This window comes from Balaenoptera acutorostrata, chromosome 4 (genome assembly GCF_949987535.1).
Source record: "Balaenoptera acutorostrata chromosome 4, mBalAcu1.1, whole genome shotgun sequence".
Lineage (NCBI taxonomy): Eukaryota > Metazoa > Chordata > Mammalia > Artiodactyla > Balaenopteridae > Balaenoptera > Balaenoptera acutorostrata.
The window spans coordinates 134,437,346-134,461,136 of NC_080067.1; the positions used below are offsets into that span (position 1 = coordinate 134,437,346).

General features: G+C 35.3%; 1 long non-coding RNA gene across 13 annotated transcripts in view; it reads right to left on the reverse strand.

Annotated features, from left to right (window-relative positions):
• LOC130708101 (uncharacterized) overlaps window positions 1-23,791 on the reverse strand; it is a 241,126-nt gene that overhangs the window by 42,055 nt on the left and 175,280 nt on the right. For 8 of the 13 annotated variants that reach the window (XR_009008128.1, XR_009008131.1, XR_009008137.1 and 5 more), the window contains 3 exons: window positions 20,863-20,948; window positions 18,160-18,419; window positions 1,365-4,623 (listed from right to left, as the gene is read on the reverse strand). This is a non-coding gene — a long non-coding RNA (uncharacterized LOC130708101). Of the gene's footprint in view, window positions 1-1,364; window positions 4,624-11,881; window positions 14,960-18,159; window positions 18,420-20,102; window positions 20,233-20,862; window positions 20,949-23,791 lie in introns of those variants that run through there. The other 5 variants (XR_009008129.1, XR_009008136.1, XR_009008133.1 and 2 more) reach the window with 4 other exon arrangements.

Sequence of the window (23,791 nt, forward strand, 5' to 3'; positions counted from 1 at the left end):
TCCCTCTGTAGGATCAAGGTGAGAAGGAATTTTCCTGAAAACATACACTTTCTTGGGCTTCCTCTGCTCCCTTCAGACCTCCCTCGGGAGCACTTCCTGAATGAATCTCTTACAACTGAACCTTCATCTTTACAACTACTTTTTTAAAATTAATTAATTAATTAATTAATTAATTAATTAATTTTTTGGCTGCGTTGGGCCTTCGTTGCTGCACGCACGCTTTCTCTAGTTGCGGCGAGAGGGGGCCACTCTTCGGTGTGGTGCGTGGGCTTCTCATTGTGGTGGCTTCTCTCATTGCGGAGCACGGGCTCTAGGCACACGAGCTTCAGTAGTTGTGGCACTCGGGCTCCGTAGTTGTGGCTCGCAGTCTCTAGAGCACAGGCTCAGTAGTTATGGCGCATGAGCTTAGTTGCTCCATGGTATGTGGGATCCTCCCGGACTAGGGCTCAAATCCGTGTCCCCTGCATTGGCAGGTGGGTTCTTAACCACTGCACCACCAGTGAAGTCCCTTTACAACTACTTCTAATGAAGCTGACCCAAGACACCAATATGGAATTTTCAGTAGCATTTTCCATTTAGGAAGGAGCATGGTGATTCCAAACACTTGAAAAGGATTAGTGGAAAAGTTAAGATATATCGAAACTTATTTATAATAAAGATATGATAAAACTTCTATTACTTATCTAGAAAGCATATCTATTTTGTCTCTCAAAAAGAAAGTACATAAAGCAAGTAAATTCTAGAATGAATAAAATATTAATGTTTTAATCAAAATATTAAGGTTTTCATATGTTTCAGTAAGTTCTTTTGTTTAATTTATTATTCACAGATTTATATGGTTATTTGATAACCTCTCTCTGGCTTTTTGGTAGTTAGCACAATCCATAGCTAGAAAGAACCTAAAGAATGAATGGGTTCTCCAGTCATTCATCCATCCATTCTTTTATTTGATTGTAATAGAATATCTAATATGCTAGTATCTGGGCATAAAATATAAAAAAAATGGAACCTGACTTCATGGTCTTCAATCTTTAGAGGTTGTTGGATGTATAAGTAGATGATTATAGGTCACTGTGATAATATCACTATAATATTATAAAACATTACTATCTATTGTTTATGGAGATATGCACACATATGAATGAAGCAAGGGAGGAGAACATAAAGGACTTCAGTAACACTATTTTTAATAATATGAAGAAGAGAGGCCAAAATATGAATATTTTGTTTACTCTAAAAAATGAATACTCAGGACATCATTGCATTGTCTTTGTTCTTTGAATGATTTTATTTCTTAAGGTCTTAAGATATTATCAATGAAAGAATGATTAGTTTTCCTGGGGTGGGGATTTATTAATGCTCAGATTAGTTGTCAAGAAGACTTCAAGTAGGATACACATCTGGACATTCTGAGGGGGCAAATAGTGTGAACAAGAACACAGATTTGGGGTTTGTTAATGGAATGGTGGGTAATTTGATATAACAGGAATCAGATGGTTAAAATTAAACTATAATAATGAAAACACAGCAAGATCTTGCACGTAACAGGTGGAAAAACCTGATGACTACTACAAAAATCTAATATAACATTCTCATGATTGTCTGTGTAATGCAGAGCCTTCTCGATGATGATGGTTACACAATGAGGACATACACTGTAAAGCATGGAATAAAGTGCTTGGCCCTGGGATGACTCATATTTGCATCTACCTTGGGTCCTAAGATATTATGTGCATGGCTGTTTTCCTAAACCTGGAATATTGTGATTCTATTTCAAAATGTGGATAGCTGATTTCATGTATTTTGAAATTTTATCACTTACTAACAATTACCAAAATTACTTTCCAATTTGAATTTGGGGAAATAATTTGTTCCACCTCCCCCAAACCCCCAAACTATGTTAATGTTAAATTTGTAGGCTTCCTAGAACCCCAGGATCTCTGGATAAACTGTGGTCATATTTGTAATTCTCTTTGTTTTAGGAAGAATTTTTTATCAAACTTCTCCTTGAATCAACAGTGTACCTGATTTAAAAAATGTGTTAAACTTTGCTCAATCGCTATACACAAAATTTTATAATTAAAAAACTATCTGTTAATATGGTTAATATTGAAAGATAGTAATGATACTCTTTGGCATATGTTCCATTGAAGTTAATACTATTTATTTAAAACAACTTCCAAAGCAAAAGTACTTTAAGAATTATGGCCTTACTTTAATAACTCAGTGCATGCATCTATTTATTTTTAAAGAATAGATTTCAGAAAGGAGTCAGGCATCCCATCTCTTATTTTACCAGAGGAAATGGATATCCAAATTGGTTAAGTGGTTTGCCTTAATTCAGCAAAAATGCTGCAGTTTGTTACTCTTAAATCTTTACTAGACTGACCCAACCCTCAAAAAGTATTTATCAAACTTTGACCCCAAACATCTTTGGCATGTCTTCTAAGAAGAAGCTTTGGAAAACAGTAAAAGTTTTCTGGAATAATGATGTACTCAGCTTTTTCTTTTTCCAGAAATGTTAGTATATGAAGGAAATGAGTTCCAATATTAGAATTATAATTTTTATTTGAAGAGCTTTAACTTGATTATGTGTTTCTTGAATATTAACCTATAGTAGTTGTGATGACTCAAACATATAAATGCATAACACATTCAAAATTCTCTAAAGGCAGTAGAGCATGAAACATTTAAGAAGGGCAGTAGCATGTGTATGCTGGGAAAGACAAAACACATACATACAAAATGAAGAACAATAACATCAAAGTCAAGTAACCAAAAGCAAAGGCATGTAAAGAAGGACTTGAAAAATATTTTAGTACAGCACCTTTTCTTTTCAGTTTAATATTTCGGAATGTAACATAAAAAGTAACTTAAAAGTACAAAAAAAAGGTATATTTCAAGTATTATGTGATAACTGTCACATCTTAAAAATGAAGTAATTGACAAACTCTGGGCCAGGTGCAATCAGGGGATAAAAAGAGAGTCAACTGCTGTCTTCAAGGAGATGAATAACTTCATGGAGCAATGAAATAGTAAGAACCATATTTCAGAGTAACTGGAAATTTTGTAATCTCCACAAAACTTTTTCTCTGTCTCAGGGTAAGAATATTTTGACATAATAATGAAATTCTGACCATATCACAATATATATTTCTGATGTTGAAACAAGATAATCATCTGGCTTTGGAAAGAACTTGGGGCAGTTTTTAAACAATCCATGCATAATGACAGGAAAAACTGTGTCGATGAAGACGTAGTGTAGGTGGGGAGGAAAAATAAATACAGGGCAAGCTCAGTACCAGAGCTCACACGTCATGAGGACCCGTGCTGTGAGTCACACATTTCAATAAATAAAGTCTAGTATATTTGGTTTCCAGTGACGTTTAATGATAAAAGGTAACTTTTAAGGAAAGTTATTATAATTACTATGGATATTAATTTGTGAAGTGTGAGGTCATCTCTTTCATGTGTCACTAACATGAGACCATAATGATCCTTTCAAAAGGAAGTATCATTTACCTTTGTGAAAAGAGGGGTGAATCTCAGTTTCCACTTTCTGAAGTGCTGAAATATTCTTTTTCTTTCTCTCCAAATGGAAGAGTTAGAAGACCTCAGAGGAAGGTAATGAATTTCTAGCAACTTTATCAAATAAAAAAAGTCTAACTTGAAAAGTCATTAGGGCAATTTTCCATTTATCAAAATTTTCGGTCTTGACTAAAAACAATTCATTTTTAAGTTTTAAGGTCAGTGCTATATTAGATGACTCACCCATATGTTCACTGGTTATAGTTGTCCATATTTTCATTGATTGGATATGTTTCTCTTCCTCAGAACAGCATTGAACTGAGGATGGATGTGGATTCCCTTGGTGTAACACCAAGCTAAACTGAACATAACATTCTTAGATACTGGCTGTGTAGCCCAAAGCCCCTTTGTCTGATGACTGTTACACAAGTAGGACATATACTATAAAACATGGCATAAAGGGTCAACTAAAGGAACCCAAAGCAATCAAAAACATTGAGGTTACTGAGTAAAAGTACAAACATTTTTATATACTCCTATATAAACATTTATATACTTAAAATCAACTTCTTTTCTATCTCCTATCTTTACTTGGAAGCCAAAGACTTTTTTTCCTTGAATTTTAAATAATGTGTGGCATGCTAATTTGAGGACCATTTTGCAAGTTCTTGCAAACAGATTACCCAAGAGAACAACCACCGTGTTCCCTAGTGGCTTATGTCATAACCAATGGAATTGTACTCTTGGGAGGAGGGAGAAGACGTAAAAACTTGTTTTTGGACATGTGGTCATGAAACTTTGCTTTGTGGTGGGAACCCGCTACTGGGTTTTGTTGTCCAGCATTAACGTGTCCTTTTGCATGCTGAGGAAATTATTGAAAGTCAGGACAAAACAAACTTTCACATCAGCAGATCCTCCAATTCACCAGAAGGATGAATTTTGCATTGGAACAGAATGAGGAGAAAGATGAATCTTCTTTCCCATCCAGTTTGGGGGGAAATGACGAAGCACACCCTTTCCAGGGACACATGATCTTTTTCTCGGCAGTAGCTTGCTAATGATGATGCCAATTGACAGGGTCGGCTTTCAGCTTGCCTGGAAATACCAAGAGAGTGTTCTCTGAGTGTCTATGGGTACAATGAATCAGCTTTCCCTCAAAATGCATCCTGGCTTACCCACGCTACATGCTGAGTGCACACGTCTGTGTCCCTACACAGAGTCTCCCAGTCTCAAAAGCAGCATTATGTTTGCATTTTTTAGACCATCTCAGAGACACTAAGAATTAGAAGGGCCTGATTATATACTCTAAGCCTTTCCTTAATAGGAGAATAAAGAGCTAATGCTTTGTGTACCTTTTCTGAGTGACTTAGCTTCTTATACTTATTTGAAATGACTTAGCTTCTTATATTTATTTATCTTTAGTTAGGCATAGAGTGCCATATTATCATGTTTTGTTTATTACTTCATGTTCTCATGTCCCTCCTCATAACTTAGACCTTTAAAGTATCTGTTGATAACTTTCATATTCTCATTTCATGTTTGTAGAGCCAAGTAACCCATGTAAATTACTTTAATCTCTCTTTCTAAAATCAGTCCTCCATGACCTTAATTATTCTGAGTGGTGCAGTTTGAACTCCTTGAGCCTCGTTTGGCAGAATGATGGCAAGAGAGCTGGTTCGAGATTGTCGGTAGCAAAGTGTTTGCCATGCCACCACCCTTATCAAAGGCAGGCTTCCTCTAGGCTACAGAACACTCTGAAGTTCACTGCTCTCTCTTCCCGGCTTTCCACCAGACTGCAAATTCCAGCCGCAATCAGCTGATGAGCTCAGAGCTGCAGGGACAGCTTGACACAAGTTTTGAATCTGATTCAGTTCTCCTGTAATGTTGAGACAGTGAATTCTCAGATGGGGCCTAACAACAACCCTGGCTATTCTGACGGTCTGACCAGAACATTTCAACTTAGCTCAATCATCTTAAAATCAATGATGGTGGCTGGAAAAATTCTTTATGGAAGTCTCTGAATAAAAGCAATTCAAAGATATTTTATTTTCCACTGCACATTTCCAGAACTTTGATTTCCCTGATGAAATGCTCCTTGCTTGTGATATGTTCCCAGATTTACCTAGATTAGAGGAAGATGTCTACTCAGAGGAAGAGAAGTCAAAACACACAAAGATAATTTCACATCATGTTACTATAGTTGATGCTTTCAAAGAGGAAGATGCTATATGTCAGAATTTTTTGTCACTATCAAGTTAGTTATTTGCATATCTTTTTTGCTTCCCCTTAAAAAAAAAACTCTAAAAATGTAAGAGAGGATAAATTGCATGAATTTCTTCTTTTACTGAATACCCACCCTTTTAGCCAAAGGATTATTATGATGTGGATTTTCATGAGTGAAGAGAAAACAGGAAGCACACAGAATGTTAAGTGATATATTTAAGATATTCATTTTTAAGATTTAGGTTTGGGTGTGTCTGATTTGGGGGCCCAAGTTCAGTTACCTACTACAATTCTGCATCATTATTCCTTATATTGAGGGGCTAACAGGCAAAAAGCAAGGTATCAGGATATCTGGGTTCCTCACCTGAGTCAGTTGGAAAGAATCCAATTCCTAGCTCATTTAGACGGTTGGCTGAATTTAGATCTGAAGTTTCCACTTCCTTCTCTGTCGACTGGGGACTGGCCATTCTTTTCGAGTTCTCTTTCCAGCCCTCCATAGTGGCTACCTACATCTCAGAACCAGCAAAGGCATGTTGGAGTTTGTAAGTTCTCTTTCTCTGCTGCCTTCCTCTTTCACCACATCTCTCCAACACCAGCCAGAGAAAATTCTCCGCTTTTAAGGACCCATTTGATTAGATGGGGCCTCTTAAGGTAATCAGGATAATTTCCTTAATTTTAATGTCTGTAGCCTCAAATTACATCTTTAAAGCCCCTTTTTGCCATGTATCATAAGCTATTCACAGGTTCTAGGCATTCAGGTATTTTGTGGCAGGGCGGGGGGGAGTTGCAGTTATTCAACGTAACACACTATCCAAAAGTCTCTCATACATATATAATGATCTCTTTATCCTATCTATCTATCTATCTATCATCTATCTATCTCTCTAATATCTATCTGACACATGGTATGAAGAACTTAAAAAAAATACGATGTTGGCTCAAAAAAAACCTGACTCCAAAAATTCCTTCCTCTACCAGATGTTTACTAATGTGACCCTGCTGGGAATTTGATCATGGGGATTTTCTTTATCTTTTCAAAGTTGTGTTTGTCTCTTGTTGATGTATTTCCCTAAACAGGTAATTGGGAAATTGATGAGGTGGTCACGGGCATGCCTTTAGTGCTACACCTGATATATGAGAGGGGGCAGTGTATTTTGAATCCAATTTTGTTTGATGGGAACCATCACACATCCTATCTCTTATCAAAACCTGCTTCATGGCAGTTACCCCAGGTCACTGAGACCAAGCCAGAGCCTGTCATTGTGGGAGTGTGTGTGTGTGTGTGTGTGTGTGTGTGTGTGTTTGTGGGGGGGAGGAGATAAGAGCCCAGGGGCGGGATCAGCATGGGAAAGAAGCTGGACACTGTCCTCTCTAAGCCTAGCATGTGGGAAACAGCTGGATGCATTAGTTTAACCTTTGTCATTCTTGGCACTGAAAAAGCACATCCAGTTTATACAAAAAGAATTCCCAGATGGAACTTTCACAAAGTTATGGTGAAAAACATTAGGAAAGTGCTGTGAATGAAAGCATGGCATTGATTTTTACCTGGGTTACTCTGCTAAAAGCCCATTTCTCTCTCATGTGCTTACCAATAGGTCCTTGGAAGCATTAAGTGCTCCCTGGGGAAAAGCAAAAATAAGAACAAACAAAATACAATAACCAAAAAAGAAGGAGGAAGGAACTGCATTAAAACAGGAGGGGAATCTCATTTATTTTATTCTAATATTGCTTATAGGTGAAAGAGAAAACTACATTCCTAAGAAACCAAGAGAAGGTGTGGAGATTCTCTGAGAGCAAGTTGCTCACCTCCTTATTCGACTCAAAAAGTTTACCCAATTGAAAATATCCCACTCTCTGGCTAGAGTGTGGTGTTTTACATTATTATAAATGGACCAAGATGGACCTGTGTACATGGCTCTGGTGAAGGACCCTGCAGGCAGTGGCTGAACATGGTTCTTGAGTTTGTGTCATCTTTCCTCCATCAGCATCAGTCAGAAAAGAATATTCATGTAATTAGGATAATTCATCTTGCCTTTAAAAACCGTGGAACAGTAAATGAGGAGATCCTAAGATTACTAGCATATTAAAAAAATTTTTTTTCTAAAATTAAGTCAGCATTTCCCCATTTTGCGAGAAAGATTTGTTTTCTTCAACTGAGTTTCTTACCTTATAATAAATAGGTTTACCCTAAAATCCTGATAATGAAAGTACTATGTTCTAATTATAAGAAAATTAACACATATGAAAACAATGCAGTAGAAAGTAAATATGCTGCCCTTATTTCACAAGCCATTGGAAAACAGAGAGAGAGAAAGAGAGAGAGAGAGTGTGTGTGTGTGTGTGTGTGTGTGTGCGTGCGTGTGTGTGTGTGTATGTGTGTGTGTGTAGCATGATCATGTGATATTACAGGACATTTAGGTTACCATTAATATTTTTTGTAACAAATTTTGGCAATGATATTTATTTAATCTAATGAAATTACTTACTTCTGTTGAAACATGGTAGACTGAACATAAATGTTTATCACCAATCTATGAAAACCTCTAAAGATGTTAGAATTTTTTGCTTCCATAACTTTTTTGTGTGGAATGTTTATATTCAATAATATTCCATTTTGTTTGTGCTTTATAAATATACTGAAGGTTAATTTTATTTTAATAACTGTCTTAGCCACATTACACAGTTTTTGAAATGTAACATACTAACTTCTAAATAATTTTTCTGTAATAGTGCTTATAGTATTAATTTTATCTTTAACCAGTGAGTTAATTGGAAGACTGTGTTGTTTTAAAAACAAATTGATAGAAATTGTAACTATCTGTTTATCTATCGATCTATCCATCCATCCATTTATCCATCCGTCTATCCATTCATCCACCCACCCACTCCACCCAATATAACCATTCATCCATCAATCAACCCGCCATCTGTCCTATTCATCTCTATAATTTGTCTTCCATATTTTGTTGTCAACTTCTAATCTGACTATGTTATACTCAGAGAATATCAAATTCATTGATGCTGAATATCTAAGATATCTATCGATATCTAAGAAGGCTACGGTAATTGTCATTATCATTATGAATTTGTGAGATACAATTTTTTAAACTAACTTTATTTATGCTTGAGGTATTTTTAAGCTGTACTATTCAACTCATTGTTTTTTATGCTCTTTATATCTTTTATATGATTTCTAAATTTTACCATTACAAAAAATCCATCATAGTTTCATGTAAAGCTTTTGACCTAAATTCCATTTTCTTAGATATGTAATAGTACTCTACTTCTTGTATTTGCATTTACATTTGCTCTCTCCAACTCTGACCACCCTTCAATTTTCAACCTTTTTAATATTCTTCTAAGTGTCTTTCTTTGAGATTTTTCAAAGTGGAGTTTTTAAACCTGATTTGAGGTTTCTTTGAACTGTAGAATCTGCCACATTGACATCAATGATGAAATATTTCTTGAATTATTTTTTCTCTATTATTTAATATCCAAATATATTTTTGTATTTTCTCTTTTGTCACTTGTCAATGATGGTAGAACTTTTAAATCTGACCGAGTACCTCAGTCACTTGGGTTGCATCTTTACTAGTTTTTACATTCTTATCTTAAGTCATATTTAATATTTCTCATCAGTATTATAAAATAAACAATAATTTTCTATTCCTTTTCTCCTTCAAGTGTCAATAACTGTAAATGTGTCAATAAGTGTAAAAATTCAGAATTTTATTCCCAGACAACGATTAAGCTATAAATAACCATTTCTTCCAGTCTTGTACTAAAGTACTGAGATAGAATGTTATCCTATTTGTTTTGTAGTTTATAATCACTTTGTTATGATTCATAAATATTCATCTATACATTCCACTAATGACTGTTTCTACTACAACTCATTTTTCTCTCTTTTGAAGTTGTCAAATGATTTAATTTTCTACTTCTTGTATTCTGCAAATAATATTTTACTTCATTGTATTACTTCTGCAAATAATATACTCAGAAATTATTTGTTTCTGTTGCCTTTATATATGAATAATTTGGGGATTGCTACCTTTGTCTGCCAAAATACTGTAAACGCTCTGCCACTGAATTTTAGCTTCTATATTGGTAGAACAGGAAACATTTTTATAAACCTAATTCTCTTTCATGATTTAATAAACTGTTGAGTAATCCTAGAAACCTGAAAATATCTTCTTAATCCTTGGAGATCAAGAATGTCACTAGCCAACATAAAAATGCATGTCTTTTTTGTTAATTATTTCTGGCCTTCAGTGAATTTTTTTTTAATTGGGGTATAGTTGTTTTACAGTATTGAATTAATTTCTACTGTACAGCACAGTGGAGTTCCCTGTTATACAGCAGGTTCTTATTAGTTATCTATTTTAAACATATTACTGTGTACATGTCAATCCCAATCTCCCAATTCATCCCAACCCCCGTTTTTCCCCCTTGGTATTCATACATTTGTTCTCTACCTCTGTGTCTCTATTTCTGCCTTGCAAACTGGTTCATCTGTACCATTTTTCTAGATTCCACATGTATGCGTTAATATACGACATTTCTTTTTCTCTTTCTGATTTACTTCACTCTGTACGACAGGCTCTAGGTCTATCCACATCTCTACAAATGACCCAATTTCGTTCCTTTTTATGGCTGAGTAATATTCCATTGTATATATGTACTGCATCTTCTTTATCCATTCGTCTGTCGATGGGCATTTAGGTTGCTTCCATGACCTGGCTATTGTAAATAGTGCTGCAATGAACATTGGGGTGCATGTATCTTTTTGAATTATGGTTTTCTCTGGGTATATACCCAGTAGTGGGGTTGCTGGGTCATATGGTAATTCAATTTTTAGTTTTTTAAGGAACCTCCATACTGTTCTCCATAGTGGCTCTATCAATTTACATTCCCACCAACAGTGCAAGAGGGTTCCCTTTTCTCCATACCCTCTCCAGCATTTGTTATTTGTAGATTTTCTGATGATGCCTATTCTAACTGGTGTGAGGTGATACCTCATTGCAATTTTGATTTGCATTTCTCTAATAATTAGTGATGTTGAGCAGCTTTTCATGTGCCTCATGTCCATCTGTATGTCTTCTTTGGAGAGATGTTTATTTAGGTCTTCTGCCCATTTTTTGATTGGATTGTTTGTTTTTTTGATATTGAGCTGCATGCGCTGTTTATATATTTTGGAGATTAATCCTTCGTCCACTGATTTGTTTGCAAATATTTTCTCCCATTCTGAGGGCTACCTTTTCCTCTTGTTTATAGTTTCCTTTGCTGTGCAAAAGCTTTTATGTTTCATTAGGTCCCATTTGTTTATTTTTGTTTATATTTCCATTACTCTAGGGGGTGGGTCAAAAAAGATCTTGCTGTGATTTATGTCAAAGAGTGTTCTTCCTATGTTTTCCTCTAAGAGTTTTATAGTGTCCGGTCTTACATTGAGGTTCAGTGAATTCTTGTGTTCTAAAATCTCAGTCTGTCTTCACTTTGGGGAATTAAGATGTATATTTGGTTATTAATTTTTATTCCTTTACTCATTTTGCTTTTCCTGATCTTTGATTATTTCTGCATGAAGTCTCTTGGGAATTTCCTGTACTTCCTACCTTGTTGCTTATAACACCAGTTTTTGTTTGTTTATTTCTGTATTGTGACTGTGTTTTGAGGTAATCCTGAAATTTAACCCTCCAAATCACTCATCGGGTTTTCAGAAATGTCCATTCTTTCATTTTATTTCCTGTATTCACTTACTTATTTCCAGTTCAGGAAACTAACCACCACAATTTCCTTTGGCTATTGACCTTGAAGTTAGTATGAAACCAACCAAATAAAATGTATATATATTTTTTATTATATTACATTATTACACACTAAGTATTATATTTATACTTATTACACATAAGTATGTTGTATATAACATAAGGTATATATATTATATAACATGTATATATGATGTGTATATGATATATATCACATATGTGCCTATACATATAAAAGTTTGTGTAATCTCTCTACACATAATAATGTATATATGTTATTTTTCATATTTTCTTTAAATATTGGGCCATTTTAGGAAGTGAACTTCAGGGAATTGGAAGAAAAATTTAGGACAGACCCTTAAACGTAACTTTGTGCCTTTATGATAGAGACCAGACATCTTGCTTCATAACTTTCCAGGCTTAGTAGAAGGATAGTCAACCCAAATCCAAAAATTTAAATTTAAATTTCTCATCACAGTGAATGGAAGAAAACAGGATAAAGATGGCTCTATTTTGTACTTCATAATAACTCAATATAAGTTCATAATAACTCAGTATAGGAAATTGTACATGATATGTGTGGTACACATCATAGAATTGAGTCATTTCTACAAATCCCATGTGTGAATTCATATTCTATTTGCCCTTAAGTTTATCTTGTAAGAATTAGGGAATTCTGTTTAGAATGTTTTATACCTTCTACCAACGTGTATGTTTCTTTCTTTTTGTTCACTCAGCAAATATCTATCGAGTGCCTATGATTTGTCAGTGTTACATTGTTCTGTGTTGTAATTTTCTTTAAAATATTTCATATGTGATATCTATATCCTGCCATTTAAAATAACATCAAGTCTACCTTGGAGGGAGCTTTTCTTGCACGAAATTCATCGAAGAATCAAGGTCAGAACACAAAGAGAGAAAAGATGGATGCAGACTGATGAAGGTGCAAACCTGCTTGCCAATAAATACCTGTGGTGTGGCATTTATAACACATATAACCTGTTATTGACATTGTGGTGATGGAGGAAAAAAAGTTTCTATATCTCTAATTGCTGAAGTTTTAGATTATTTGCCCAAAGAAGTTGAATGAACAACTTGGCTTAGGTTAATTCTGCCACAGCTAGAAACTACAGACGCTAAAACATGTTGATTAAGTACAATGATATTTTAATGAAACCTATTAATTCAAACTGACATTTACTAACTTGAAATCAGTTCCTTACTCATCTTCAACTTCTGACAGGGGATTTCTATGAACAGATTGTAAAGTGAAGGCACCCTTAGAATTAGAAATGGGGCTAATAGGGGTCCCTACTATGGGTTGCATTGATTTAGGCTTGGATACAACCACTCTTTCAAAGGTGAGGTTAGGTGTTCTCTCACAGACCCTAGGTTGAATCTTATCCTGTGGTCTTGCTCCAAAAGAGTTTTGATCCTCCCCAAGACCTCTTAGGAGAAGGTGAAAAAAACAAACATATTTTTAAACTTGCTACACATGACCTCTCATTTCCCCTTATTTTCCACATCCATCATTTTTTTCAGGCAGATCTAACAAATTACTTGCCAAAAATAGTCACCAGTACTAACTTTAACTTAATGGCTGCATATTTAGTGTCCAGATATGAGTTGAGATTTCCTTTGTCATCAACATTCTAGTCCTAAAGTGTTTTTTAAGGCATGCCAGATAGTTGAATTGGAGACTGTTCCTTGGGGGTGCAAATATGTGGAAAACATAAATAGCATCCCTTTTTCAGTGAAAATTGGCCAGAAACACAAAGCAAGGACTGATACACCAGAGTGAATTGATTCAAAGGAGGGTTTTTATCAAAATACAAGCTAGAAATTACATTACCTGATTTTACCGTTCTTCCTTTTAAGGATATGGGGAAAAATCCATATATTTTAGAGTGTGTACCACAAGCTTACTCCATACTTATTCACTTTGCATTGTTCATGCTAAACAGAGCCTCTTTACTCTCATGTGGAAGAATTTCAAGGAACTTAATGATTTATAAACATGCATTGTGCTGACATTACAGTGGCCAAAATTCTACCCAATTCTCATAGATTCAAGGCCAAGAAAATCTCACTGGTGTGATTAGAAATGAAAGGAAATTCTTAGGATGACTGAAGAGTTTAAGAACTATAGGTCTGCTGGTTTGCCATTGACCCTGTTAGTCATTTTTCTGTAATTAGGTCAGTATGCACTTCTGAAAAATGGAAGCAAGTCAAATGAAATAAAATAAAGGCTTTAAGGAAATTGGCTTGTGGACAACACCGACTCACATAATTTTATGTTCATACTATAAAGAAAATCAGTGTTTGGACAAGTTATAGGAAATATTGTCAAGTAATCGCTCCAAAGAAGGAAATCTAGACATAAACTATGTGTGCCCCCGTTGCAGAGTAAGTGAGGACCCTGTTGGGGGGTCTTGTAGAGAGGTGAGGAACTTAGAATTTCCCAATAATCAAATCCACAGAATGAAAAATGCAGTTCCCATTTATATTTGTTACAACTTTTTTGGTTGCAAGAAACAGACAGTCCCTAGAGTTTGTTTATTAACCACAAAAGGGAACATGGCATAAAACATAGGGGTGCCACACAGGGATCAGAGTGTAGCTGGGGCTCAGGAATGGGCTAGAGTCAGGAATCAAGGCAGCAAGGAATCCACAAACGTCTCTCTTTCCATCTCTCATCTTTCTTTCTCTCTGTCTCTGCTTTATTCTTTCCTCTGTGGAGCAAACTCTATTTTTCTGTCCATAATTTGGAAAACCAGATTGCCAGCTTTGATTACCTATATATTTCTGTTCCTGCATTCATTGTCTTTCCTCTTTTTCAAATAAAATAACATTCATGTTCTAATCTCAGGCCAACTTCCCTCTTCTCTCGTTTCCTTGCGTCTCATACCCTATCATCAATTCAAGAACTTTACTCCCGCAATGATCTCTGCCTTCTCTTCCATCGTCAAGTTTTTCTTTATGTTGGATGATTTCTAACAGCATACAGACAGTCCTTGATTTCTCCCATATTAAAAATACAAATAACAGATGAACAAAAGCAACAACAACCCCAAACAACAGTGAACATCTCTTGGGTTCCACACCTCTCTACATCTACTACCCCATTCTTCTATTTATATTAATAGTAAAAATCTTCAAAACAAATTAGCAATATTTGACTTCATTTCCATTTTCTTTAGGGTTCCCAATAACACTTTCATTCCTATGCTTCTGAAAATGTTGTTGTCAAAAACTTCCACTCTTCCCAAAAGCTCTTAATTCCCATTTCATTCTACTTCTCAACAGTATTTAATAGCATTTATCACTTCCTTCTTGAAAACTTTTTACACTTGACTTTCAAAAAAGTCTCAGCTTCCTGGTTTTTCTTCTACATCACTGGCTTCTCTTTCCCAGGCTCCTTTGCGAGAGTGTTCATTTTCTGAGCCCTAAAAGATAAAGTGCCATAGCACACAGAGTTGTGCTATTTTTATTCTCCAGCTAAAATCTCTCCATAGCTAATCTTATACAGTTTCATGACTTTAAGGATTCTCAAATTTCTATTTTCCACCAAACAACCACAAAACTCATATATTCATCAGTATATTTGAGAAGGGCACTTATATGTCTATTTGACATTTTAATCTTAATGTGTTTAAAAGATAACAGTTCCTTTCCCTTCCTGAACCTGCTGATCTTCATTCTTTATCATTTCATTGAAAAATTATATTATTCACTGAATTATTTAAGCCATAAAATTATATTCAATCTTTCCCTAACTCCACACACTCTGATCCATTTGAACTACCTTCAAAATATCTCAAACTGTTTCTCAATTCTCACCACTTTCTCAGTCGTCTCCTTAGTCCTAGCAAACAACATATTTAACTTGGATCACTGCAACAGCTTCCAAAATAACTTGCATGATTTAACTCTTACCCTTTTACAAGTCTATGGTCAGCACTGCATGCAAAATATTGTTTTAAAAATATAATTCAGATCATATAATTCCAACGTTCAAAACACTGCAGTGACTTCCAATCAAATTTTGAACAAACCCCCAATTCTTTTTTTTTTTTTTTAAGTTAAGCAGGGAAAGTGTACGACCTCAGTCTGTCTGTCTAGATGTATGTATGTCTGTTTGTACATTATAAATATATGTCTTTACCTCCAGATGGTATTATCAAAATGTTAACAATATTAATATTGTTAACAATGTTAAATTTTCCAGTCCAAAAGCATGAAACCCCCAATTCTTTAGCATGGTCTCAAGGCCTAGCATGATAGGGCGATCTTCTACATCTGTGAATTAATTTTTTACCATGTTCATTTGATCACTCACCTCAGTCATGTTGGCTTTCTTGTGATGTTCTAACATACTAACATTTCTGCCTCTGGAACATTGCAAGTGCTGTTTCCTCCAACTGGTATGCTCTTCACCTGGCAGTCTCTAAGATTACTTCCTTTACATTCTTTATGTTTCAGTTTGAATAACATCTACTGTGGAAGCTTATCTGGCCCAGCTTTCCACAGTATCCTTCTTTTCCTAGTCACCTGCTATCTTATCATGTTTTTATTGCCTTCATAGTTCTCATTACATTCCATACTTATCTTGTTTATTCATTTAACTCCTCATTTCCTGGACCCTCTATAGTTCTGTAAACTCTATGAGATCAAGGACTTGTCTTTTACAAGGGTTTCCCAATTTGATACAAATAGATGCTCAGAAATTTTGCTTGAAAGATGGGTGGATAAAAGGAAAAATGATGGAAGGAAGAAAGGAGGGAGGGGAAAATTTTAGTTTGAATGTTTTCAATAGTGATATATATTATTTTCTTTAATTGGAATTTTGGAAGAACTAAACTCACTTGAAATTTCTAATGTAAATAAACTTCATCATCATGCCAGATAGGTGAAAAATTACAGTGAAAATGACACTTTTTATGACTAATAAAATTTTTGAAGGAATTTCTCTTTAATTATTATAAGCTGAAGTGTATTTTAGAAATAATTTCATATGGAAAAGTGTTTTATATCTTTTAAAATATAAAAGTGTTTTATATTATATAAATATATATATAGATATTAAATGTAATGTAAGAAAAGTAATTTGACTCATGTTACTTATGTTCTTAAATTCTTTCAGTGTTTGCAAAAGTACCAGATGCATAAAACTCTACCTGCACTGTAAAGTTGTTGATGGTCTGTCCCCAGCTTACCTCTCCTGTTTTAAGTGCACATACTTTGCATTTTATGATCTAATCATGGAAAATTAAATCCCCTTCTGCCTGCCACTTTTCCCCTCCCAATCTACGAATGCTTTATCAAAGCTTATTTTTACCCAAAACTCCATTCATATATCACCTCTTTTCCATAACTTCTAGCAGCCATCATCTGTGCTCTCCCTTCCACTCTAGATAAGTTAGGTTTACCTTCCAGCTGGCTCTCAAGGAGTGTTGGGAAGAACACCCTCAGCCTGGAAATTTCCCTTCTCCTCCCCTCTCCCCTTTCTCAGTCACTCCTTCTCCAGAGTAGAGATTCTTATATGGTTGTTCAGACTCCAGGACATGGACGTGTGATCCAGATCTACTCCAGACAAGCCAGCATCTCCCTACCAAGAAAGCCATCTTCTTTTATCTTACTTTCCAAGTTCCTTACTACATTCACAGAAGATTGCAAATGGTAGCATTGTGACTATGAACACGGAGGAAAGAGGCATAGCTAGGTTCTTGGGACTAAGTCATGTGCTGCTATCTGGTTTCTAGAGTTGTTTCACATGGGTTATTTTTCATGATTCAATCAACATGGCATCATTTGCTAATGTTTCTGTGAATGTATATCCTTAAATATTCAGGGAAGGAGAAAAGGAAGGCATGGTTATCAGGGCATGTTTGGAGGATTTCCAGTCTTCTAGACTAATACCATTTACATCTCCTTACTGCATTGTATCAATACCCTTTTGAGTGTCATAATTTTTCTTACATTATTTGTAATAATTTACAAACTATAATTCTAATTCCATTATACTTCCAAGGTCTAGCACTGAACCAAGTGCTTACTGGGGGTTCAGTAATGGTTGGTTGAATGAAAGAGTAATTGAATAAATGACAATATTCTATGAATGTAGAGGTTTTTAAATAGTGCCATTATTTCCTGTCTTTTTTTTTTGTATGTGTGTGATGGCTTCCTCTTAGCTAGAATCTGTTCAGGAAAGTTTCCTTTTTAGACTTTAGAATTATGTTAGAATAAACAAGTACTCTTACAGCGAAGGCAGCAATGAGTTCAAGTATAGTAAAATAGGTTCTATACTTGCCAACATTTAATAATTTCAAACATGCAAAATATTATTTTAAATGACACCAAAGTAAAGCTAAATAAATTGGAAACATTGAAACCACTTGTAATTCTAATAATGAGCTATAGAACTTGCACGTTATTTATCTTTGTCCATAATTTTAAGTATGATGTTCAAACATGTTTTAAGCAGTTGAAACTGTTTGCAAGTTACATGTGTCTTGTTTGATTAGGGAGGCTTGAGGCTTTTGTTAAACTTTAAAACTGAAGGTAAGTAAGTTCATGTGTACCCTTTTTTTAAGATTCCACATATAAGTGATATCATATGATATTTGTCTTTTTCTGTCTGACTTACTTCACTCAGTATGACGATCTCTAGGTCCAGACATGTTGCTGCAAATGACATTATTTTGTTCTTTTTATGGCTGAGTAATATTCCATTGTACATATGTATCACATCTTCTTTATCCATTCCTCTGTTGATGAACATTTAGGTTGCTTCCATGTCTTGGTTATTATAAATAGTGCTGCGATGAACATTGGGTTGCATGTATCTTTTCGAATTATGGTTTTCTCCAGGTATATGCCGAGTAATGGCCTATATGGAAAAAGAATCTAAAAAAACAGAGAGAGTGGATATATGTATTTGTATAACTGATTCACTTTGCTGTACACCTGAAATTAATACAACATTGTAAATCAACTACACTTCAATAAAAATTAAAAAAAAAATTGTACCACAAATAAAACATGCTTAAACATTAAAAAAAAAAACCAAACAAACAGAAAAAAAAAACTTAAGGTAGAATTATTTTGTCTGATTTAGGTTAGGTAAATCTCAGTTCTCTGTTTAATTTTGTCATGTGTATAATGGACTGGTGATATCATTTACTTCACAGAGTGATTTTAAGAATTAAATTATATTATTCATTAAAGTTCTGAGCATATTTCCCTAAATATATTAAACATTTAATGTGTGCCCTTGCACAATTGTTAAACTAGTAAATTAGTAATTTGGGGATTAAATAGCAGTAACAGATATTTTTAATTTAAAATAGAATGAAAATATAGATTTTCTAATTTTTATTATAATGATACAAATATAATAAATGGATTGAGACTGAAATGACTAAAGGAAAAAGACTCATCTAACTAGAATCTGAATTCTAGGTCTATCTTCTGAAATGCAAATTAAATACAGAAATACTACAGCTCTGAGTTTTTCTTCTGTGTCTTTTTCCATGTGACCCTTAGAAACACATCTTAATGTTTAAAAGAATTCAACAAAGGAATCTATAATTCATTTTAAATAAATGCATTTTACGAATAAAACTTAAAATACCATATCTGTCCATATATATCACTTAAGAGTGATATAAATACACCTTAGTCCCCTTTATAAAGAACATCTGTTAGAAACAAGAGTAACGGAATAATGATAATCACTGTACATCCTAGCCCACTTTCTTCTGATAGCAATGACCTCTTATGAGCTAAGGTCAATTGATGGATTTGAAATGATCACATAAATACCTTAGATAAGTTTTTTTTATGTTTACCTAGTCTAAGTCTGACTGTAGTGGTTATAAATTGCATTTCCATAGAGCATATCCAACTCCCAACCCTTTTATGTAAAGTGTCCCTCTGCAAGTATATCTCCCCTCTAATGCTTTCCTGCTATATAACCCTCCTAAAAACCCATGCTATGTCTACTTATTTTTATTCCATTTGGTGGTAAGAACTCCTTTAAGGATATTCCTGACTTATCTTGTCTATAGTCCTGTTGACAACTTTCCTCCAATTTTCTTTGTTGATTTTGGCTGTCAACTGTCCTTCACAAGCACAATGAACACCCTGAAATACTCTCTTCTTTTTAATTAATCAGGAATCTAATGTTGACTGGCTCTTTTTATAGCCTAAAAAGCAACTTTAACTAAAGCTCAAAATCTTAGGTGCAAAGTCTCAAGTCAAACCATGTAATTGTTGGGTTCTGTTGTACTAAATTCCAACACATAATAAAATAACAGTTTCTAATATTTAATGTAAAACACTTTAGAACTTTCACTCTGCTAATCTCAAGAAACATAATCATTTTTTTCCCCTTAACCTCATGTCCAAAGACTCTAGGGATGCTTATTAATTCCAAAGAATCAGTACTAGTTACTACTGTATTACAGACAAGGGATTGGAATGTCTGCTAAGCCTGTTCGAGAGCCTTATTCTTGTTTTCACAAGTCACAGAAATAAAATCACAGAGTTCCTGCTGAAACACAGAAATATAGCAGTTGTGGGCTATACCTGCTGCCTCTGCTGTGTATCCTGTAGATATATATTCATCTTAGATGTATTCTTTTCTGTTTGTTTGTTTAATCTTAAAATGATGCTCTTGCTGCATAGTCCAAGATTACTTAAATTCAGGTCCACATCTCTAGCAACAAGACGGACAAAGCAGGAAATAAAGAACAAAGTCCCCCTCCCTTGAAGGATATGGTACTAAAGTTGCACATTATATCAATTCTGCTTACATTCAACTGCCCATAACTTAGTTCCAAGGGAACTCAGGAAAATTTGGCCTTTATTCCATGTGGTCAAGGGCCACGCTAAGAATAAATAATTTATTACTACTAGAGGAAAGAAAAATAGCTATTGGAGGTAACTATTTCTGCCATTGTCCCCTTTCCCCATAAATTCATTATACGCTGTTCAATTATGAATTATGCACCTCATCTTCCATGGGGGACCACTCATTCGTTCTATGCAATTACTCAACCAGAATGAAGTCCAGCATTTCACAATGATGTCAAACAGAATCAGAGTTGAATTGGTTGTTCATGGCCAACAACATGGAACTTAAAATACAAGCAATTTCCAAGTCCCCTCTTCTACCACAAAGCCAAAGTAATACCTGGATAACCAAAGGAGCCTGCGCCTCTTTTTGTACTCCTTGCATGAACTCATCAAAAATCCTGTGATCTTTATCTTCAAAGTAAGTCCAGAATCCAACCACTTATCTATTTCCACTATTATTATCCCAGTCTAGACTAAAACCGTCTCTTACCTCAGCTGCTGAAATAGCATTCTAACTGGGCTTCCTGCTTCAATTCTTGTCCCTCAAGAACGGTTTATATAGTAGCCAGCATTCTCCTAAAATACAAATCAGATCGTTTCACTTCCAGGGATATAACTCTTAATTGGCTTCCCATAATATTTGGAAGAAAATACAAAACACTCATACAAGCTTCTCCATCATCTAATCCCTGGCTATACCTCTGATCTCATTTCTAGCCACCATCTCCTCTGCTTACTATATTCTAGCTGGATTCCTCTCTCTTGGAGAGGTCTTTCACTGGCATAATTTTCACGGAGACATTCAAATGGCAGCTTCTCTTGCATTCATTCAACTTTCTCTTCAAATGTCACTTCCTCAAAAAGGACTTCCCTGGCCATCTATCTAACTTATACCCTCATCATTCCCTGCACCTACCCTGCTTTAACTTTCTTCAGAGTACTTAACAGCATTTTACTTTTTTATCACACAATTATCATTTATTAGTCATTGTTGAACTCAGTTATTAGAATATAAAGACAAAGAACAAATCTGTCACTGTTACCAATGTCTAGACTATCTCTGAGTGTGTATGTGTTTGTGTATAGTAGGTGTTCAGTATATATTCCTTATCATATGATGTGATGCATTATAAGAGTGGGGAATGGTTGGGATGGGTATAACCAGAGGTAACTACACCCAATTTTCCTAGAAGAAAAAGAAATGAGAAAAAAAGCTGGCACCACTAATTTAGCAATAATGTTGTTTCTGTCTTACCCCTATATACACACAAAATACCCCCAGAGTGCTAGAATGACTGAATCAGGAGACATTTAAAAATCAGCATTATTTGGTGCCCAAAACAAACTATCTGCCTGTGACTCATATTGGTACAGGCAGTAACCCTGTGTTCCTTTCCCATTCCTCCCTCTTGGGGTTTGTGTGTGTGTGTGTGTGTGTGTGTGTGTGTGTGTGTGTGTGCGTTAGGACTCAATGGTTTTATTGGTCTTCCCTTCTATTTGATCTAGGTCAGAATTACACCAGTCATCTTCATAAACTTTAAAAATTATACACCACAAAGTCAAAGAATTCCAATCCATTAAAAGCCAGGTGACTCCTTGAGGCTTACACAACATTGAAAATCCTGAAACAGAAACATTTAAGGTCTGCATGTAAAGGCATATGAAGATAACCCAACTTCATCTGCACTAAGTCCAGCGATTAATAAATGTCTTGCCACCCATTCTTAGGAATTTATAAAGATATTTGTCTTATAACTTACGGTCTTACAATAACTACTTGAGTAACTTTTCCAAAAGAGCTGCAAGAAAGCTACTGCACTATGACAATGTCTTCACCAGTACAAAGAGTTAGTAAGTTTCAATGGACAGCTCTCTCCCAGAATAAAAAAGTAAAACACAGTTTCCACCCCAGAGCTCAGTACATCTAACACCCTCTGTACCTTAATAATGACCTTTCCCCAACTTGTATTAAATGTAATCCCAGTGATAACATCAGCTTGGGGACACTAATCTGAGTCCAGTTTCAGATTTTGTGTGACCATAAACATTATAGTAGCCGTTACACGTTTCCTTTGTCCCCTCCTGTGGGCCCAGCTCTTAGCACAATATACGCACACAGTAGGTACCCCCAAATTACAGATACTTCTTCCTTCTCTCCCACTCAGCTGGAAAGGGTACATCTTAAATCTTCCTCCAACCAGGAGTTTTAAAATCCTCACTAAATCATTAAAAACCCGAGGGTAAAACAGGACTAATAATTGTGAGGGCAAAGTCTAGAATTTTGATAGCAGTGGCTTCCAGAGTTTAAGCACAAGAACATGCTGCTGTGTGTGAGTGGGGCAGAGACAACAAATAAAAATCACACACATTGAAATTAACCACAGAAGACTGCAGCTGCCTATCCTGGGCCTTGCGGCTGTGTCTTTTCATTTCTGAGGATGACCTTGTTAATCCCAGGGGGAGAGGGCATGTTCAATTTGAGCAAAGGCCCAAGGATAAGTGTGCCCAATATTTTACCATTAGGAAACATTACATGGACAAATAGGAGTCGTAAACGCCAGTGTATTTTGTATAGACTCCCCTGCCCCATACATTTTTACTACAAGCTCCTTTAAACATTGAAAAACTTATTATTTTTATATTATTTTCATAGTTTTAGCATCTAAATGTATCATTCATATTTGCTCATTTTACCATTACTAAATCTTCCATCCCTTGCATCTCCAGGCTCCCGTTACACCAGGGCGTGTCTGTGTTCCCACCCTTCACCCCGGAGTGAAGGTTAGAGAATAGCAAGGGGTAATAGCTGATTTAGAGGAAACACTTAGCCACTTCCTATGTCACCATTCAATTAAAAAGGAACAGTCAGCTTTAACGTCATCATTTGTGCCTTGACCCAGTGACTGCCCATTAAGCAGAGGAAGGGCAAAACCTATCAGTAGCTTAGCAACCAGCACATTTTCCTTCCCACTTGAGGTGAACGGCTTTTCAGCAACAATTCCGGTGCAATTGACGTCCATCTGGCTGAGCAGTTTCCTTCCTTTACTGAAATAGGAAGATCTTACAATTATATGCTTACCCCTTGTGTAGATGTCAGGGTTTAGACTCATAAAAGGAAATCTTATCCAATTGGATGAATTTCAAGAATAGGACACAATTCCTGAATTAGAAAGCCTATAAAATGCTATTTCATATGTTCACTAACTTTTTTTTTCTTTCCCCTTCCAGATGCTTTTAGTCTGCTAGCCTTTTTTCTACAGGCTGCCTCATCTTAAACTTTCTGGTAGGAGTGAGGCAGACAGATGAAAGAGAAACAATAAAAATGCATGAATTTAAACCTCACAAAACAGGGTGTTTTGTCCTTCAGAGCAGTGTAAGATATCCTCAGGGGTAGTCTTTTCTACAATGCCACAGATGAA